We start from the raw sequence: 22,526 nt of genomic DNA, 5'->3' as shown, positions 1-22,526 counted from the left end.
AACAACACAGAATGGTTTATTTTTCTCTCATCAAAACCTTCATCCACTTTCTGTTGAATTCTCCTTTCCTGCCTCTTAGAGGTGTCTCTGGAAGGTTCCATCATTTCTCAGTCATTTTCAGTACCTGGAAGTCCAGTTCAGTTGACAGCTCCAATGTAGGACACATGCCTTGCCCTCTCCCAGCGCTGACACACTTTGACTTGGGGTGGAACTTGCTCTGCACTTTCATTTCTCTCCACCTTGGGATCTACCTCTGGGACACCCCCTCCCACCCTTCCATTCTCCAGCCTCTCTGATGGGTTAGGATGGACAGGTGGTAGGGAGACAGGTTTTCTAATTGCTCATCCTCTCAGGGGTTTCTCTGCCTCTTTGCTCATCACAGACGGTCACTGGCCATCATGGTTCAGGCATCCAGATGCGAGTTCTCCAGGCAGTCCTTCTTGCAGGCACCCAAAACCTTCAGAAGCTGTTCTCTTGGAGCTCCTCTTCATTGGCCCTGGGTGGTGGTGAGGGACACTCCGCTCTCAGCATCACAAAGTGGGAAGGGGTTAAGCCACAGGGCACTGTTAAAACCCACCAACATCCTACTCCTATGATTCCCTCCCCTTCCCATTTCCCTGGTATTTTTGGGTGGGTGTTGGGGACCAACGAAGTGGACAGCACAGACAGGAAGATGCCCCAGGTGTTGTGTCCCAGTGCTGCAATCTCTCTAGAACAGGGGCAACTTAAGGCCCCTTGGTCCTCAGCTTTAGGGCTCAGTGGTCCATTCCAGGACAATGGGAAAACTTCAAGTCAACATCCGTCAAAATAAGATTCCAGAATGTGACTTGGTATGCCTTTAAAAAGAGTCCCAAGTCCAAATATATTTTGGGCCCATTAAATGAAATAAACACTCTTTTCAATGCAAGACTTTTCTAAAACTCTAATATACTGTAATATACTGATGTGAGAGTGAACCCAGGAAAAGAATCGGTATGCTGGAATTCCCAAATTTAACTCTGGGACATAGTTTTGAGACTCACCTAGAAAACCTCCCTGAAGTGTTTCACAGAACAGGGATTTGGGAAATACTGAGTTAACAAGATGACCGAGCAGTTTTTATACTGGTCAAAGTAACTTTGAAGAGATCAGTGAAGGTAGTGGGTGACATATTAGAAAACTCAATTTCCCATCACAAGCATGCAATGAGTAAACATAATTTCCTCCAACACAGGAACAAGTTAAACCCAGACATGACATTTCCTGAGAACACAGGGATTGGGAAATAAATAGATTGCTTTTGTTCTTTGCCCAGCCTCCATTCTCAGACAGCAAAAGGGGGGTTCCAGAAAGTAACACCCTTCAGTATTGAGTGTTGAAGGGGTGTGATGTATACAACTTACTCCCATATGTTTAGAAAATAGATAAATAGAGAGAGAGATTTGGAGATAAATGGAAGAGAAAGAGAGAGAGAGAAAGAGAGAAAGAGGATGAATGGTTGACAGATGGATAGAGAGAATATCATAACTGTGGCAAAAGATGTGGATATGGGTATCTGAGTGAGGGATGTGTTGGAGCTCTCTGTGTGGGTTGTTATTATTGTTAATGTTTTTTATTCTGAAATATAACATATATACAAAAAAGCAATAAATTTCCAAGTACATTTTATTTTTATTCATTTATTTTTTGTGCACTCTGTGGTGGGATCACATTTCATTCTTTTTACATGTGAGCATCTCATGGAATTATTGCAGCACCATTTGTTGACTTTTTTAATTTTTTGTCTGTTTTTGTTGGTTTCTTTGTTTGTTTGGGAGGTACATGGGCTGGGAATCGAACCTGGGTCTCCAGCATGGCAGCCGAGAATGCTACCACTGAACTATCCTCACACCTCCTCCAAGTATATTTTAACAACTAGAAACAGAACAGATTCTCAAGTTTGGTATGGGTTACAGTTTCATGATTTTTTGTTTTTTCTTCTAGCTACTCCAAGACACTGGAAACCAACAGAAATATCAATATAATGATTCAGCGGTCATACTCATTTGTTAAATCCTTTCTTCTCTGTTATACTGCTCCTTCTCTTTAAATAATATATCTACATAAAAGCAATAAATTTCAAAGTACATCACAACAATTAGTTGTAGAACAGACTTCAGAGCTTGGCATGAGCCACAGCTCCACAATTTTAAGTTTTATATTTCTAGCTACTCGAAGGTGCTAGAGGCTAAAAAAAATATCAGCATAATGATTCAGCACTCATATTCATTTGTTAAACCTGACCTGCTTCGGAGTTCTGGGTCAAGATGGTGGCTTAACAACCTGCGCATTTTAGTTCATCCTCCAGAACGACTACTAAATAACCAGGACAGCTCCTGGAGCCACAAAAGTGACCAGACACAGAGCGTACCCCAGTCTGGACCAGCTGGACTGGCTGCGAGCACCCCCCCAGAACCGTGAGTTCCCAAAGCTGCGGCAGCCAGCGCCCCTCGCCCACAGGCTGCTTCCCAGAGGGGAAAGGAAAGGACTTTACCAGCAGCAGGGACTGGGCACAATCAAACGCCAATTGTGGAACTAATTAACAAATTCTGACTACTAAAAATAGGCCCCCAGCTTAGGTGAACCTGATCAAAGTGGAGGTTGCTCATTTTTGCCCTGGCGCCAAGGGGGCAGGACTGACAGAAAAAGGGGGGGGGGGGGAAAAAGAAGGAAACAGAGGTTTTTGTGGCTTGACTGCCTCTGGATACAGCGGCAGGACTTTTCAGGCTGTAACTGCTTCAGGCATAGGCAGATGTAAACTCTTTTGGGAGCTTATCTGGAGCTTGGGCCTCCCCCAGGGGAGGAGTGAAGCCCCACCCAGGTGGAATCCCTCCATCAAGGAATTCAGACACCAGGGCTTGGTAATTTGAAGCCATTAAAACCAGCCTACAACCTCTCCTCTGTCTCCACTACGCCCCTAGCAGGGAGAATCTGCCAAAGTTAAGGTACCGCATCATCTTATGCTGCTGGGACCTGCAGTCAGACAAGCGCCACATACTGGGCAGGATAAGCAAAACAGAGTCCAGAGACTTCACAGGAAAGTCTTTCAACCTGCTGGGTCTCTCCCTCAGGGAAAACCAACACAGGTGACTCTTTCCTCTTGATAGGAGGCCAGTTTGGTCTGGGAAAATCTGGCTGGGGTCTATATCTAAGCAGACCCTCCTAAGTGTGTGTGGGGAAAAGGCACCACACAAGCAGGGCAAGAAACAAGAAAACAAGAACTGAAAAATTCTCCTGTGTTAAACAAAACTTAAGCTAAAGGTCCAGATAAAGCTGAACGGAATGTCAAAGAACAGATAGACAAGAAATTCATCCAGCAAGAAAACCTAGATAAAAGAAGTGAAAGCAATCTCTAGAATAAACTAATTAAGGTAATTAAATGCCTAGACGCCAGCAAAAAAACCAAATCACACTAGGAAAATTGAAGATATGGCCCAGTCAAAGGAACAAACCAACAATTCGGATGACATACAGGAGCTGAAACGATTGATTCAGAATGTACGAACGGATGGAAAACCTCATCAAAAACCAAATCAATGACTTGAGGGAGGATATAAAGAAGGCAAGGAAAGAACAAAAAGAAGAAACTGAAAGTCTGAAAAAACAAATCACAGAACTTATGGGGATAAAAGACACAGTAGAAGAGATGAAAAATACAATGGAAACCTACGATGGTAGATTCTGAGAGACAGAACATAGGATTTCTGAACTGGAGGACGGAACGTCTGAAATCCGACAAAAAACAGAAACTATAGGAAAAAAAATGGAAAAATATGAGCAGGGACTCAGGGAATTGAAAGACAATATGAAGCGCACGAATATATGTGTTGTGGGTGTCCCAGAAGGAGACGAGAAGGGAAAAGGAGGAGAAAAACTAATGGAGGAAATTATCACTGAAAATTTCCCAACTCTTATGAAAGACTTAAAATTACAGATCCTAGAAGTGCAGCGTACCCCAAAGAGAATAGATCCTAATAGACATACTCCAAGACACTTACTAATCAGAATGTCAGAGGTCAAAGAGAAAGACAGGATCTTGAAAGCAGCAAGAGAAAAGCAATCCATCACGTACAAGGGAAGCCCAGTAAGACTATGCGCAGATCTCTCAGCAGAAGCCATGGAGGCGAGAAGACAGTGGGATGATATATTTAAATTATTAAAAGAGAAAAACTGCCAACCAAGAATTCTATATCCAGAAAAATTGTCCTTCAAAAATGAGGGAGAAATTAAAACATTTTCAGACAATAAATCACTGAGAGAATTTGTGACCAAGAGACCAGCTCTGCAAGAAATACTAAAAGGAACACTAGAGACAGATACAAAGATGGAAGAGAGAGGTGTGGAGAAGAGTGTAGAAAGGAAGACTATGAGTAAAGATAAAAAGAAGGAAAATTAGATATGACATACAAAATCCAGAAGGCAAAATAGTAGAAGAAAGTACTACCCATGGAGTAATAACACTGAATGTTAATGGATTAAACTCTCCAATCAACAGACATAGTCTGGCAGAATGGATTCAAAAACAGGACCCATCTATATGCTGTCTCTACTCAAAGATCACGAGGCCAAGGACACAAATGGACATTTACACACCAATGTTTATAGCAGCATTATTAACAATTACCAAGAGATGTAAACAGCCAAAATGTCCATCAACAGACAGTTGGCAAAACAAACTGTGACATTTACGTAAGAGGGAATATTATGCAGCTGTAAGACAGAATAAAGTTATGAAGTATGTAACAACATGAATGGGCCTTAAGGACATTATGCTGAGTGTGATTAGCCAGAAACAAAAGGACAAATACTGTATGGTCTCACTGATATGAACTGACATTAGTGAATAAACTTGGAATATTTCCTTGGTAACAGAGACCATCAGAAGATAGAAATAGGGTAAGATATTGTGTAATTGGAGCTGAAGGGATACAGATTTAGCAACAGGACTGAATATAAAAACTCAGAAATGGACAGCACAATATTACCTAACTGTAATACAATTATGTTAAAACACTGAATGAAGCTGCATATGAGAATGATAGAAGGAGGAGGGCTGGGGCATAAATGAAATCACAAAGAAAGATAGATGATAAAGATTGAGATGGTATCATCTAGGAATGCCTAGAATGTATAAGGATAGTGACTAAATGTACAAATTTAAAAATGTTTTTGCATGAGGAAGAACAAAAGAATGTCATTATTGCAGTGTGCTGAAAATAGATGGTACTTAATATTTTAAAATTTCAACTAATGTGTGAGACTAAAGCAAAAAATGTTTATTTGGTACAAATCTATACTTTGACTAGTGCATCTCCTAATATAACTGATGTGGATAGTTGATTGAACACCTTAAGAACATGGAACTTTGTATAGGACATGAGATTTTGTTGGTTTGTCCAGGTGATGCCCTGATGAATCCCAGAGTGATTTGATCAGTGAGTGGAAAAGTATTTGCAAAGTCCCCCCTGGGGAATGGTGAGAATGGGGGGGAAAACTCAACTTCCCCAAGTTGAATTCTTGATATTCTCACAAGCAGTATGGACAACCAAAGCTATAGGCTGAGCTCCCAGTCTTGGGGTTTGTTCATATGAAACTTGGCCCCATGGGGGATGGGTCAAGCCTACTTAAAATTAAGCCTAAGAGTCACCCCCAAGACAACCTCTTTTGTTGCTCAGATGTGGCCTCTCTCTCCAGCCAACACAGCAAGCAGACTCACCACCCTCCCCCTGTCTACGTGGGATGTGACTACCAGGGGTGTGGATCTTCCTGGCAGCGTGGGACGGAAATCCCAGAATGAGCTGAGAGTCAGCATCAAGGGATTGAGAAAAACTCTAGAATGAGCTGAGACCCAGCATCAAGGGATTGAGGGGGACTTCTTGACCAGAAGGGGGAGGAGTGAAATGGGACAGGGTGTCAATGGCTGAGAGATTCCGATCAGAGTCAAGAGGTTGTCCTGGAGGTTATTCTTATGCATTAAGTAGATATCACCTTATTATCCAAGATGTAAGGGAGAGGCTGGAGGGAACTGCCTGAAGGTGTAGAGCTGTGTTCCAGTAGCCATGTTTCTTGATGATGATTGAAGAATGATATAGCTTTCACAATGTGACTGTGTGATTGTGAAAACCTTGTGTCTGATGCTCCTTTTAGCTACTATATCAACAAAAGAGTAGAACATATGGAATAAAAATAAATAATAGGGGGAACAAATGTTAAAATAAATTCAGTTTGAAATGCTAGTGGTAAATGAAAGCGAGGGGTAAGGGGTATGGTATGTATAGTCTTTTTTTTCTCTATTATCATTTTATTCCTTTTCTGTTGTCTTTTTATTTCTTTTTCTAAATCGATGCAAATTGTTCTAAGAAATGATGAATATGCAACTATGTGATGATATTAAGAATTACTGGTTGTATATGTAGAATGGAATGACATCTTAATGTTTTGTTTGTAATTTTTTTTAATTAATAAAAAAAATTTTTAAATGTAAATAAATAAATAAATAATAGGGGGAACAAATGTTAAAATAGATTTAGTTGAAATGCTAGTGATCAATGAAAGGGATCAGTAAGGGGTATGGCCTGTAAATTTTTTTTTTTCTTTTTTTGTTTCTTATATTTTTCTGCTGTATTTTTATTTCTTTTTCTGAGTTGATGCTAATGTTCTGGGAAATGATCATAATGATGGGTGTGCAACTATATGATGATATTGTGAATTGCTGAGTGTATGTGTTGGAAATGTTTGTGTTTCTTGTATTTTTTTTTAATTAAGAAAAAAAAAAACCTGACCTTTTCTGTATAACTTCTCCATCAACCCTGATCTTTTTCCAACTCTTTAGGAGTATTTGGGCTATGCCCATTCCAACTTTTTCATGTTGGAAGGGGCTACTGATAATATGTGATAGGGGGACAGAAACAGTTCATACTCTGGAGAGGCTGGCCCCTCTGCATTTCAGGACTTATCTGGTTCAGGGACCCATCTGGAGTTTGTAGGCTTTAGAAAGTTACCCTAGTGCATGGAACCTTTGTAGAAGCTTATATATTGCTCTCGGTGTTCTTTAGGATTGACAGGAATGGTTTTGGTGGGGTTTGGCAAGTTACGATAGGTAGAAAGGTCTGACTGAAGCATGTATAAGAGTGACCTCCAGAATAGCCTCTTGACTCTATTTGAACTCTCTCAGCCACAGATACCTTATTTGTTACACTTCTCTTATTCCTTTTGGTCAGGATTGCATTGTTGATCCCAGGGTGCCAGGGCCAGTATTATTTTTGTAACTGATAAAATTATTTTGAAATAAGAAATTTACAAAATAAGTGACTGCCTTGTGATGTTCATTTTCAGATTCTCGGTTCAGGGTTTGGTCTGTTGTGACTAAGTTCTATCATCTTTACTTTTGTGCTTGATGAGACAGTAAAGACTGGCTGAAACATAGTCTTGTTGTTGTTACTTTTGTGAAACACCACCTCAGGTTTTATGTGACTGAATGTTTGAGACTCCACTGCATTGCAGCCATGAAGTTAAAGACTATATAACATTCATTTAATTATTAAAGATAACCCTCTGAAAGAGAGCTTCTTCCTAAGTATTTACATTTATGATGATAATATTCAGAATATATATATATATACTGTACATGTATATACTGTGTATACATACACACACACACACACATTTTTCAAGATGCACTTTTACTTCAAACTGGCTAATGCTTATTATTAATATCTTAGAGGTATTTGACTTGGAATATTCTCTAACTCTTCCCCCTTATCACTTTAATAAAAGGCAATCGCTCGGTCAGTGCAATCTCTTCTCGAAGTCTCATATCCATGTTCAAAGATTCTCAATATCTCAAGGATTTTTGTTCAAAATTTGTGTTCTTTGGCTTATGCTTTGATTTTAATCGAGGCTGTCTTAAAGAATTGGGGCTTGGCGGGCAACGGCGGCTCAGTGGCAGAATTCTTGACTGCCATGCCGGAGACCCAGGTTCAATTTCCAGAGACTGACCATGCAAAAAAAAAGAAAAAAACAAAACCATAAAATTCCCCCTGTCTACGTGGAACATGACTCCCAAGGGTGTGGACCTTCCTGGTAACGTGGGACAGAAACCCTAGAATGAGCTGGGACTCAGCATCAAGGGATTGAGAAAACCTTCTCAACCAAAAGGGGGAAGAGGGAAATGAGACAAAGTGTCAGTGGCTGAGAGATTCCAAACAGAGTCGAGAGGTTGTCCTGGAGGTTACTCTTATGTATCAAGTAGATATCATCTTGTTATTCAAGATGTAATGCAGAGGCTGGAGGGAACTGCCTGAAAATGTAGAGCTGTGTTCCAGTAGCCATGTTTCTTGAGGATGATTGAATAATGATACAGCTGTCACAATGTGACTGTGTGATTGTGAAAACCTTGTGTCTGATGCTCCTTTTATCTACCTTATGGACAGATGAGTAAAACATATGGATTAAAAACAAATAAATAATAAGGGGAACAAATGTTAAAATAAATTTAGTAGATTGAAATGCTAGTGATCAATGAAAGGGAGGGGTAAGGGGTACAGTACGAATGATTTTTTTTCTTTTTCTGAATTGATGCAAATGTTCTATGAAATTCTCATGATGATGAATATACAGCTATGTGATGATATTCTGAGTTATTGATTATATACCAAGAATGGAATGATCATATGGTAAGAATGTTCGTGTTAGTATGTGGTCATGTTTAAAAAAAATAAAAGCATTAAAAGTGAAAAAATAAAGAATTGAGGCTTATAATTCTTTAATTCAGAATTAATTCTTTAATTCTATAATTCTTTAATATCATTGTTGCTTTTTCTTACGTATCCCTGTCCATCGTGATCAGTCTAGAACTTACAGCCTGTTTTTTTCATCAGCTAGCCACAGGTTGCATGAGGAGATAATTCTTCTGGACTTTTCCTCTACTTTGGCTATTCCCAACATGATCAAGCTTTAGTGATAAATCAAATCAATCATTTCAGGTATAGCTTATGGTCTGTCCATAAACTACAGCAGTGTGGAATCCATCAACATGAGAATCGAATGTCAAGACCAGAGCTCACCTTGGTCTGCAGAGAATTAATTTTAATAACATACCTGGTTATCACCAGGACTTGAACTTATTTTCCTGTTGCACTTTACTCGAAAAGGTTTGCTTTTAGGGAATGTAAAATGGGACAGCTGCTCTGGAAAATAATCTGGCAATTTTTCATTAAGCTACATGCAGTTCCCATACAACCCAGCAATAACACTCTTAGGCATTTAATCCAGAGAAATGAAAACTTATGTTCACAGAAAAATGCGTACACATATGTTCACTGCACCTTTATTATAGCAGTCAAAAACTGGAAACAATGGGTGATTGGTTAAACCACAGTAAAACCATACTTTAGAATATTACTGAGCAGTGAAAAGGAATAAACTATTGATATGTAGAACAATTTGCATGGGTATTAAGGGAATTATGTTGAGTGACGAGGCCAGTCCTCACGGTTTGGGTCAAGGCTGAAGGTGAGCATGAATAGAGAAGGGCAGCACAAGGGGTTGTTGTGTTGGTGGAATTATTCTGCATCTTGACTGTGATGTTGACTGCATGGTATACTTGCCTAGTACTGAATGCACACAAATGCACAGGCACACAGCTGGGTGCATGTAAAACCGATGAAATCTGAATAAGATCAGTGGACTATATCAGTGTCAATATCCTGGCTGTGCTATTGTACTATACTTTTTCAAGATGCTATGATTGGGGAAAACTGGGTGAAAGAGGTCACAGAATCACTCGGTGTTATTCCTCCGACTACCTGTGGATCTACAATTACCTCAAAATAAAAAGTTAATTTACACACACCAAAGGACCGCATTTGGTTGAAGATATTGCAGGGTAAGCAATTCCTTGAAATTTGATAGACTGGTACAGAGCAAAGAAAAGTTTTCATTAGTTACTGCTGAAGAATGGCATATACACAAACTATAACTATAGGCCTCAGAAAGGTTATAAATCATTTCTGTTATTAAGAGAGCAATTTATCAGTACCCCCTAGAAATCAGTACAAGGCTAAGAGCAGCATAAAGAGAAAATAACCTAGATAAATTCTCAACACATTCTAAAAATAAAATTTTAATTATATTTCTTATTCTTTAACCCTGGAATTGGGCTCCAATACTTATACAATTCCAGTCTGCAAATTCTCACATAAGTCTATCTCAATGTTTAGATATTAGCAAATATTCTTACAAACTCAGAGAATTGAAGTCAAGAGCATGGGGGATGAGGTTGGGGCCCATTGTAAAGGGTCCTAGATTATAATCTCTTACAGCAGTCACATCGATTCAAGAGTTGTAACTGTTATTTTTAAATTCCGAGATACTAAATTGTTTGTATAAAACCTGGCTGTTCCCTGAAACTTCAGGTATTTATGTGACACCTGAAACTCAGAGTTAGAGCTCTGAAGCTATGAAAGTCAGCAGTACCCCATACAGGAACTGTTTAAAAAGTTGAAAAAGTGATCAGACTTCAATTAGAGATATGAAGGAAGCTGATCTGGATAGGACTAAGGTTAATCAGAATACAAGGTAAAGGATGATATGGTCCATATTTAAAACTTCAACTTCTGTGTAAGACCAAAGGGAGAAATGTTTATTTGGTGCAAAATTTATATTTTGGATAGTGCATTATCTAATTTAACTGGTATGGTCAGTTTATTCGAACACCATTAAGTACATGGAATCTTGAATAGGGCATGAGATCTTGTTGGTTTCTACAGGTTAGTGTGATATCTCAATATGTCCCAGTGTAATTTGGGCAGAGAATGAAGAGTATTTGCAAAGTCACCTTGGGGGACTGGAGAGTAAGGAGGAAATATTCAACTTCCCCATCTGAGGAATTCCTGATATTCTCATAAGCAGTGGGGACAACCAGTTCAATAGGCTGAGCCCTCGATCTTGGGGTTTGCCCCTATGAAACTTATTCTTGTGGGGGAGAAACTAAGCCTACTTAAAATTAGGCCTAAGTGTCACCCCCCAGAGAAACTCTTTTGTTGCTCAGATGTGGCCTCTCTCTCTAAGCCAACTTGGCAGATGAATTCACTGTCCTCCCCTCTATGTGGGACATGACTCCGAGGGGTGAAATCTCCCTGGCGACACGGGACAGAAATCCTGGGATGAGCCAGGATCTGGTACCATGGGATTGAGGAAACCTTGACCAAAAGGGGGAAGACAGAAATGAGAAAAAATAGCTTCAGGGAATGAGAGATTTCAAACAGAATCAGGAGGTTATCTTGGAGGTTATTCTTATGCATTGTATAGATATCCCTTTGTAGTTTATGATATATTGGAGTAGTTAGAGGAAAATACCTGAAACTGTTGAGCTGTATTCCAGAGGCCTTGATTCTTGAAGACGATTGTATAATGATGTAGCTTTTACAAGTACTGTGTGTTTGTGAAAACCTTGTGTCTGATACTCCTTTTATCCAGGGTATGGACAATTGAGAAAAACTACATGGATAAAAAATGAATGAATAACGGGGATAAGAGGTAAAATAAATTGGGTAGATGGAAATACTAGTGGTCAATGAGAGGGAGGGGTAAGGGGTATGGGATGTATGAAAGTTTTCTCATTTCTTTTTTTTTGTTCTAAAAAATTATCATGGCGGTGAATACACAACTATGTGATCGTATTGTGAGCCACTGATTGTATACTTTGGATGGACTGTATGAGTGTGAAGATATCCCAATTAAAAAATAAAAAGCAAAATCGAAACCCAAATATTCTTGTGGCACTCAAAAGCCATCTATTCAACCAGGCTCTTTGATCCCTGCTGTGGGAAAGGCACTGCGGAAGATACCCTGAGGGGTGGAAATAGACAGAACCATTGCCTTCAGACAGTTCACAGGAGTGGCATGAAGAAGATGGGGCCGCAGTCTCTGGGGGTGTCACGAATACTGCCCGATGTGCGGGACAGACGCAGGCCACGGCAGGCGGGAGTGGGAGGGGGGCGTCCGCAATTGTGTGCATTTGTGTGCGTGTGTGCGTGGAAGACTTTGAGATGAGACTGAGGCGGCTCAGGGAAGGGTTCCAGGAGGAAGTGGTATTTAACCTGGATCTGAAGTGATTGCCTATGTAGCTATTTAAATTAACATGATACAACGAAATTAAAATTTTAGTTTCTCAGTTGCAATATTTCCATAATCGCAGTAGGTCCTGTTGGCAGGGCTGGCCTAGCAACTGAGGGTAGAGAAGGGGCAGGATATTTGGAGTGGGATAGAAGCAAGGGCATCAGGGAGGATCTACCGTGACCAGCTTACTTGGCGTGTGCAAAGGTGAAAGTGAAATGAGTCAGATTGTAAAGGGACTTGAATGGAAGGTTCGGGACTGTGGAGAGCAGCAATACCTTTCTCTTTTCTTTTTTTTCCTTTTTCACTTATAAATACACCCTGCTGGGCACGCAACATCAGTAGATAGAAAGCCTCTATTTTATTTTCCTTATTCCTTTCTAAAGCTGCATAGAATTCCATCACTGAACGTAACATAATTTAGTCAAGTAGTTTCTTTGATGGGTGTTTGGATTGTTTCCAACCTCCCACAAAGGACGTTTTCTGTACATGCCATCTCATACACCAGGCAAGTCTTCTTGAACTCAATGGCTCCAGTGGTCTCCTGGGGCCCAGCTTAGAACCCTCTTGCCCAGCCCTTCCAACGACCTGCCTACCTACATTCAGTTCTTTTTTGTTTCTGTGGATTCAGTGGTCACCCTTACCTGGATGACATGCAAGTACATGGAAGGGGGGACATGCAGGATTCTTCCTCTTGTCCTTGCACATATAAATTATAACTGCAATATGTCATTGGCTCAAAATAAACATGGTAAATTGCACTCCACAGTTCTCCATACACCCAAAAACTAGGCAACTGCCTTTTAATGAGTCTCCAGCCCCAAATCATTCTCATTAAATAGGGAACGTATTGGGAAAAAGTAAAGTTGGATCTGTACTTCATCCCTTGTACTAGAATAAATTCCAAAAGAATAAAAAATTTAAATGTATAAAAATGAAACTAAAGGGGATGCAAGGGTAGTTCAGTGATAGAATTCTTGCCTGCCATGCAGGAGACCCGGGTTTGATTCCTGGCCCATGCATTTCCCAAAACAAACAAACAAGCAAACAAACAAACAAAAAACCAACCAAGCAAAAATTTAACAAGCCGTGCTGCAATAAGGGGATACTCACATGGAAAAAGAATGAAATGTGGCCCCCACCATACAGCAGATAAAAAAAAAAAAGTTGAAAAAGAAAAAGAAACTAGAGAGGCACTAGAAGAAACCATAGGGAAGTTATTTAATAACTTGAGTGCCCAAGACCTTTTAACTATGCAATAAAGCCTAGAAGCCATAAAATAAAAAGTTGAAAACTTCAACTGCATAAAAACAAAAATTTTTCTGCTTGGCTAAACTATCATAAATAATTCAAGGACAAAAGCAAACCTGGAAAACCATTGGTAATTCATATAAAATAGGGATAATATCCTTAATAGATAAAATCAATAAAAAAATCAACCCAATTACAAAATGGGAAAAAGACTTGAACAGACACCTCTCAGAAGAGGAAATACAAATGGCCAAAAGGCACATGAAGAGATGCTCAATGTCCCTGGCCATTAGAGAAATGCAAATCAAAACCACAATGAGATATCATCTCACACCCACCAGAATGACCATTATCAACAAAACAGAAAATGACAAGTGCTGGAGAGGATGCGGAGAAAGAGGCACACTTATCCACTGTTGGTGGGATTGTCAAATGGTGCAACCACTGTGGAAGGCAGTTTGGCGGTTCCTCAAAAAACTGAATATAGAATTGCCATACGACCCAGCAATACCATTGCTAGGTATCTACTCAAAGGACTTAAGGGCAAAGACACAAATGGACATTTGCACACCAATGTTTATAGCAGCATTATTTACAATTGCAAAGAGATGGAAACAGCCAAAATGTCCATCAACAGACGAGTGGCTAAACAAACTGTGGTATATACATACGATGGAATATTATGCAGCTTTAAGACAGAATAAACTTACGAAGCATGTAATAACATGGATGGACCTAGAGAACATTATGCTGAGTGAGACTAGCCAAAAACTAAAGGACAAATACTGTATGGTCCCACTGATGTGAACTTTTGACATTAGAGAATAAACTTGGAATATGTCATTGGTAACAGAGACCATCAGGAGTTAGAAATAGGGTAAGATAATGGGTAATTGGAGCTGAAGGGATACAGATTATGCAACAGGACTAGATACAAAAACTCAAAAATGGACAGCACAATAATACCTAATTGTAAAGTAATTATGTTAAAACACTGAATGAAGCTGCATCTGAGCTATAGTTTTTGTTTGTTTGTTTGTTTTGTTTTTTATATATTTTTTTATTTTTTATTTTTATTTTTTCTCTATATTATCATTTTATTTCTTTTTCTGTTGTCTTGCTATTTCTTTTTCTAAATCAATGCAAATGTACTAAGAAATGATGATCATACATCTATGTGATGATATTAAGAATTACTGATTGCATATGTAGAATGGAATGATTTCTAAATGTTGTGTTATTTATTTTTTTTTAATTAATAAAAAAATAAGTGAATCATACAATCTTTGTCCTTTGTGTCTTGCTTATTTCACTCAATATGATTTCTTCAAGGTCATCTGAGTTATAGTAGGTATCAGAAATTTATTCCTTGTTTTTGTATGCTGTATGGCAGGTCACATTTCATTATTTTCCCATGTGAGTATCCTGTTATTGCAGCATCATTTGTTGAATTTTTGTTTGTTTGTTTTGCTTGTTTGTTTGTTTGGGGGGAAGTTCATGGACCGGGAATCTAACCCGGGTCTCCCTCATGGCAGGTGAGAATTTTACCATTGAACTACACTTGCACCCCCAGAAATTCATTCTTTTTTGTAGCTAAATAATGTTCCATTGTATTTATGTACCACATTTTATCTCCTCATCTTTTGATGAACCCTGGGTTGCTTCCTCCTTTTGGTTATTGTGAATAATATTGTGAATATGAACACTGCTGTATAGATACATGTTTGAGTCCCCATTTTCAATTCCTTTGAGTATTGAAATACTTAGGAATGGGATTGCCCAGTCATGATTCGATATTTAACCTTTGAGAAACTGGCACACTGTTTTCCACATGAGTTGCAACATTTTACACTCCCACTAACAATATATAGGGTTCTTATTTCTCCAAATCCTGTCAACACTTGTTATTTTCTATTTTTTAAAATAATAGCCATTTTAGTGAGATTTGATTTTTGATTTTGATTTACATTCCCTTATGGCTAGGGATGTTGAGCATCTTTTCATGTGCTGAATGGCCATTTGTATATCTTCTTTGGAGAAATGTCCATCATAATTTAATTTCCAGCTATTTTCTCCCATTCTGTGGGTCTTTTTTAACTTTCTTGATGATGTCCTTTGATATGCAAAAGTTTTAAATTTTGATGAAGTTCAGTTGATCCATTGTTTCTTTTATTGCTTGTGCTTTTGGATTCCATTGCCCAAAACCAGGTCCTGAAGATTTTCTCTATGTTTTCTTCTTAGAATTCTATGATTTTTAACTTTAATATTTAGGCCACTGATCCATTTTGAGTTAATTTTTGTGTCTGGCGTGAGGTAGGGGTCCAATTTCATTCTTTTGCGTGTAGCTATCCAATTTTCTCTACACCATTTGTTTAGGAGACTGTTCTTTTCCATTGAGTGGAGTTGTCAACCTTGCAAAAAAAAAAGCCTTGGCTATAGATGTGAGAATTTAAATCTGAACTCTCAATTCTATTTTGTTGGACTCTATGTCTACCCCTAAGACTGGAATTTTGATGGGGATTGCATTGAATCCCTAGATCATTTTGAGTAGTATGGACATATTACCAATATTAAGTCTTCCAAACATGAACACAGATGTCTTTCTATTTATTTAGAGTTTTCTTTTATGCAGTGTAAATCTTTGGCATCCTTGTTCAAATTTTTTCAAAAATGTTTTATTTTTTTTGATGATATTGTAACTGGAATTGTTTTCTTGATTTCCTTTTCAGATTGTTCATTTCTGCTGTATAGAAACACAACTGATTTTTCCATGTTGATATTGTATTTTCCCCCATTGCTGAATTCATTTATCAGATCTTATATCATTCTTGTGCATTCTTTGGGATATTCTATTTATAGGATTATGTCATCTGTGAATAAATATAGTTTTACTTCTTTCCAAAAAAAAAAAAAAAGAATTAATGATTGCATATGTAGAATGGAATGATTTCTAAATGTTGCGTTAGTTAATTTTTTTTAATTAATAAAAAAATTTTAAAAAAGCAGATTACCATTACTATGTATTTTTAAATTTAAATTTATATTAAAAAAACAACAACATGAGATGGCACTGAAAGAAAAATATATTAAATAAACTCTTTCTTACTTGAACAGTTACTATTCCAAAATGTGGCCAAAATCAAAACGAATTAAATCAAATATATCCCTGAAGCCTGCAGTCCCTATTCTAATAGTGTTGGAAATATTTTTATTTAACTATTTCAAAATATACAAGAAAAAACAATCTTAAAGACTCTACCAGACCTTTTAAAAAGACCCTGAATATTGTCAGCACATTTTTCTGTATTTTCTTGGAACTCTACTACATGAACATTTGCCAAAATTTCACTAAAACATCTCTAAAATTAATAAATTACCTGTCAAATCCCGTAAAAACAGATGGTCACTTGGAGACAAGTGAAGATGTTATCATTCTGTTTTACACAGCTGTTCAGACAAGGAAAAGATCATTTCATTTTCCATAACATACAATAAAGTCTTTCTAAGATATCCAATTTTACACATAAAAATGAAAATTTCATGCAGCTGCTTCTATGCTACACATCTGCTTATTGTTGAGGAAACATCTTTAATAGTAAAAAAAAAAATCATTATAATAAATTAAAGCTAAAATTGGTCTGTGTTTACATTTTCCCTTAACAAGGATCATGCAACTTCTTAGTCTTTTGCTAACAAATAATTTTTTTTTTTTTTTTTGGTTTTACATGGGCAGGCACCAGGAATAAAAAAAAAAAAAATCAACAAATAGAAAAATAGCAAACAATTTGAACAGACAAAATGTAAGTACTCAAGCATATGAAATGCTGCTCAGCCTAATACATAAGAGAAATACTCATTTATCATTAGCAAAATAAGGAAGTTTGATAATATACTGTATTGATTAAGATGTGGAAATCCTGGCATTCTCATATATAGCCAATAGGAGTGGAAATTGATTTAAACTCTCTCATGGCAATTTGGTGATAGCTATCAAACTTACAAATGCTCGTTTCATTTGACCCGGCAAGCATTTTATCTTCAGCTATACTCATATATGAAGAAAATTCTGGATAATTACGCAGTGTGGCATTGCTTGTAATAGAAAAAGAGGCAAAACTAAATGGCCACCAATAGAGAGCTGGTTAACTAATGGTCTATCTATTCAACACGGTGGGATACTGTGATGAAAAGAATGGTGGGGCTCTTTATGGAGTGATGGAGAGCTCCAGGATACAGTGTTAAGTGAAAAATATGGTGTGTAATATACTACCGATTATTTTAAGAGAGGGAGAATAAGTATGCATACATTCACATACTCACATGCCTATTTTCTTGAGTTTGAATAATAATATAAGAAATTAGTAATATTCTTAGCCTCTATGAGGTAGAACTAGGTGGCTGAGGGATGAGGACAAGGAAACATTTTTTCCCCTTCGATACCTTTTGAAGTTTGCAGTATGTGGATACATTGTGGTCTTATTTTCCTAGGAAAATAAAACCGTCTTTGTGGAAGATTGGAAACAATCCCAACACCCATGGAAGAAACTAGTTGACTAAATTATGTTACGTTCAATGATGGAATTCTATGCAGCTGTAGAAAGGAATAAGGACAATAAAATAGAGGCTTTCTATCTACTGATGTTAGATGGAGTAAAATTAGGAGACTTACTCCAGATTTTCTCCTACCTGGATGATTGACAGTTGCTAACCTGGTCATAGGTCATAGTGGAGACCTTTTTTTTTTTTTTTCAATTGAAGAGCCTCTAATCTATTGGCACAAGTCAGGGAGTAACTTTATTTATTTTGGGATATAAAATGGTATGCTCCTAGTTGCTTGAGTCAGCTTCCTCAATCCTGGGAAACTACTTAACCTCCTGGTTCCTCATCTATAAAATAGGAATAATCATAACACCTCTCCTGGTTGCAGTAAAGAGAGAAGTGAGATCAGATAAAGGAAACTGCAAAAGTCCTTTACAATTGTTAGTTATTATCACCATCATATTTTACAAATAAAGAACACAGCTGATTTTAACACAACAAATAAAATAATTCTATTTTAGTGAAGAACTTAAACACTTTTGTGAGTATTATATTTCACTTCTGTGTTTGGGTCAACGGCTAGAGAAAAAAAAGAGGAGGGGAGAGAAAAAAAAGCTAACTAATTGGAGTGTTGGGGGAGTGGAGACAGATTAGGCTGAAAGAAAGAGAAAGCCACACACAAAGAGAAATAAATGGAGGGATACAAAAAGATATAAAGGTTCGATTCTTGGTCCATGCACTACCACCCCCCCAAAAAAACAAGCAAAACACAAACAAACAAAAAATTCAACGAATGGTGCTGCAATAATGGGATACTCACATGGAAAAATAATGAATTGTGACCCCACCATAGAGCATACACACACACACACACAAAAGACACAAAGGTACAAGAAAACAGAGAAAGAGAGCCTCAGAGGGAAAACTTGCAAGATAGAAATATTGACCCAGAATGCAGACAGAGGCTCATGCATGTGGCCATGCAGAGATCAGAGAGTAAGAAAGACTCAGGAGAGGCAGCCTGGCTTCAGGACCTGCTTCTCCCACTTGTCACTTGCACTTGTCAACTGGTTGTCTTTAATCCCATCATCTTCTCCAGCCTGTGCTTTCCTTATTTGAAAAGTGGCAGAGAGGGAGAGAATGCCTTGTGTTCAAATTGCCATCTGGTGCGGTTTCAGATTCTTCCTTACGATTGTTAAACATGCCCTGTGGCTTTGCAATGACAGAGAGGGTTGGGGATCCGTCCTGAGCACTTGGCAGCAAAATCATTTGCTTGGATAGAGTCAAAGACTCATTCAGTACCTTCTCAACATGGTTATCTGCTCAAACCGTTGCTTGGACTGAAATGTCTTACCGCCACTTAGAGTCTTAGAAAGACTTCCCATAGCTCTCTCTGGGTTTGCATTAAAATCCAGTGAAGGCACGTTTATTAATATTCCCAACAGGTGGGCTATCTAAACATAATTGATAAATTCCAAACAGTAGAACTAGAAGTCTCAGTATTGAACGAGCTGTGAAAGTATATAATAATATCCACAACTCTATTTGGAAATGAATAGATTTGATCATTCAATTTGTGTTAATAACTGGTGTAGGGACACATATTTACCTTTGCACGTGTTCAGATGCATTGTTATTTGCTACTCCACTAAGCAGCCCCAATTTAGTGTCACACAGGGTACTCGAGAAGAGTAATGTAAGGACCAGAACTATGGGATAAAGTATGGTAGGGGAGAGGAATGTGGTAGTACAGACGTCTAATGATACACCAGTGAGCTTTAAAGAGCATGAAGTGAAGCTGAGGTGCAGCTGCACAGCTGTTCAGAAATGCTACATAATAAAGAGCAGAGTCCTAGCTGACAGCTGACTCACCATTAAGTAAATGATTATATAAACATGATTTTATAGGTGCTGGTAAACTTGTGCCTACTGGTGAATATAATTCACAAGGGTTTTTCTGGGGTGTTTCCAGTGATAACCCCTGCTTGGGAATCCTCAACTGGAAGTTGACCTCAGGAGAAACCCCAGGTCTCTGGTCTGTTCTTGTACCACATTACTGTATCCTTTTCTGTCAAATAAATCACATTTCAATGGGAAAAAAAATCCAGTGAAGGATACAGGCATGCCCCAAAGTTCAGTTTAGAGCCTCTGCCAAGGTGCATCTTTGGTCTGTATTGGCATCTTTTAATTTCCATTGCCTCCTGCCTCAGATGATACATAGTATGCCCTCCAAGGAACAAGGTTAGATGATTTTGTCTTAGACCCATTCTGCAATTTTCAGAACACCTTTGAATAAATCATACCAAGAAAATCACACTTATAAATGTTTGGAGTTTATGGATTTGCTAATGTGATGGCATATGTAATCCACTTAAAAATATTTCAGCATGAGTGTATGCTATGAATATGCATCCTCATTCAAACATTACCAGGGGAAATGGTTATTTCAAGTCCAGTAAGAATTTGCCAGCATTATACTAAAAATACCCCATCCCAGAGGAAGTTACCATAGACACTTTTTGTGCTGTTTTGAAAGGAAGCGTGACCCCTAAGAAAAGCCATGTTTTAATATAAATCCCATTTCATAAAGGTAGAATAATCTCTACTCAATACTGTATATTTGAAACTGTAATGAGATCATCTCCCTGGTTGATGTGATTTAGTCAAGAGTGGTTGTTAAACTGGATTAAGGGACGACATGTCTCCACCCATTTGGGTGGGTCTTGATTGGTTTATTGGAGTCCTATAAAAGAGGAAATATTTTGGAGAATAAGAGATTCAGAGAGAGCAGAATGATGTAGCCATGAGATGCAGAGAGTCCACGAGCCAGCAACCTTTGGAGATGAAGAAGGAAAATGCCTCCCGGGGAGCTTCATGAAACAGAAAACCGGGAGAAGACGCTAGCAGATGACGTCATGTTTGCCATCTGCCCTTCCAGCCAAGAGAGAAGCCCTGTCTGTGTTTGCCATGTGCCTTCTCACTTGAGAGAGAAACCCTAAACTTCATTGGCCTTCTTGAACCAAGGTATCTTTCCCTGGATGCCTGTGACTGGACATTTCTGTAGACTTGTTTTTTTTTTTTTTTTTTTTTTTTTAAAGGAAAGACAGAGAGAAGGAAGGAAGAGAGGAAGAAAGGGAAACATCTTTTAAACATTTTCTTGTTTTATTGTATTTTGTTTCTCCGTTTTCGTTACATGGGCTGGGGCCGGGAATCGAACCGAGGTCCTCCGGCATAGCAGGCAAGCACTTTGCCCGCTGAGCCACCGCGGCCCGCCCTCTGTAGACTTGTTTTAATTGGGACATTTTCTCGGCCTTAGAACTGTAAACTTGCAACTCATTAAATTCCCCTTGTTAAAAGCCATTCCGTTTCTGGTATATTACATTCTGGCAGCTAGCAAACTAGAACACTTTCTTTTCCCGTATTTCTGATAATGTTTGTCATTTGTCTTTTGATATTGCTCATGGTGGCTTTTGTGTGGGTTTTTTGACATGAAAACTTTTTTATTTTTATGTAGTCAAGTTTATCAATTTTTCTTTTATTCCATTTGGATTTTTATCATAGCTAGAAATCCTTTCCGTACATCCACATTCTACAGTATAGAATTATGATGTAATCTAGCAATTATACACCTTATACAATAATTAATCCATGTTTTCTTTTGGTACTTGAGTAGTTTGATTTTTTTTACATTTATATCTCTCATCCATTTGGAGTCAATTCTTGTAGATGGTATGAGCAGTAGTTTGGTTTGTTGTTTAGGTACCAGTATCACACTTAAATAAAAGACCTTCAAGTTTATTGTGATATCTGGTAGGGTTACAACTTTTCTTTTTTAGTGTTTTCTTAGTTATTCCAAAATAGAAACTCTGTTGTCCCAAATAAAAACTCTGTACATTTTAAGCTTTAATTCCCTATATTCCCTGCTCCCACCCCATCTTCTGGTAACTTATTTTCTAAATTTTGACACTAAGAATTTGCATATTCTAATTATTTCATATCAGTGAAATAATATTTGTTCTTTTGTATCTGGCTAATTTCACTCAACATGATGTTTTCAAGGTTCATCCATATTGTAGTATGCATCAGAACTTAATTCATTTTTATGACTGAATAATATTCCATCGTTGCGTATAGCACATTTTGTGCATCCATTCATCAGTTGATGGACACTTGGGTTGCTTCCATCTTTTGGCAATTGTGAATAATGCTGCTATGAACATCGGTGTGCGAGTATCTGTTTGAGTCTCTGCTTTCAATTCTTTTGGATATACACCTAGAAGTGGGATTGCTGGGTCACATGGTAATTCTAAACTTTCTGAGGAACTGCCAAGCTGTTTTCCATAGCGGCTGCACCATTTTACATTTCTACCAACAATGAACAGCTGTTCTGTTTCTCCAAATCCTCTCCAACACTTGTCAGTTTTTGTTTTTAAGTGGAGTCATTCTAGTGAGTATGAAATGATCTCTAGTGGTTTTGATTTGCATTTCCCCGATGCTTAATGCTGTTGGACATCTTTTCATGTGCTTTTTGACCACTTGCATATTGTTCTAGTTTGCTAGCTGCCGGAATGCAACACACCAGAGACGGACTGACTTTTAAT

This window comes from Tamandua tetradactyla, chromosome 6 (genome assembly GCF_023851605.1).
Source record: "Tamandua tetradactyla isolate mTamTet1 chromosome 6, mTamTet1.pri, whole genome shotgun sequence".
Taxonomy (NCBI): Eukaryota; Metazoa; Chordata; class Mammalia; order Pilosa; family Myrmecophagidae; genus Tamandua; species Tamandua tetradactyla.
Note: the sequence above shows the minus strand (reverse complement) of the source record.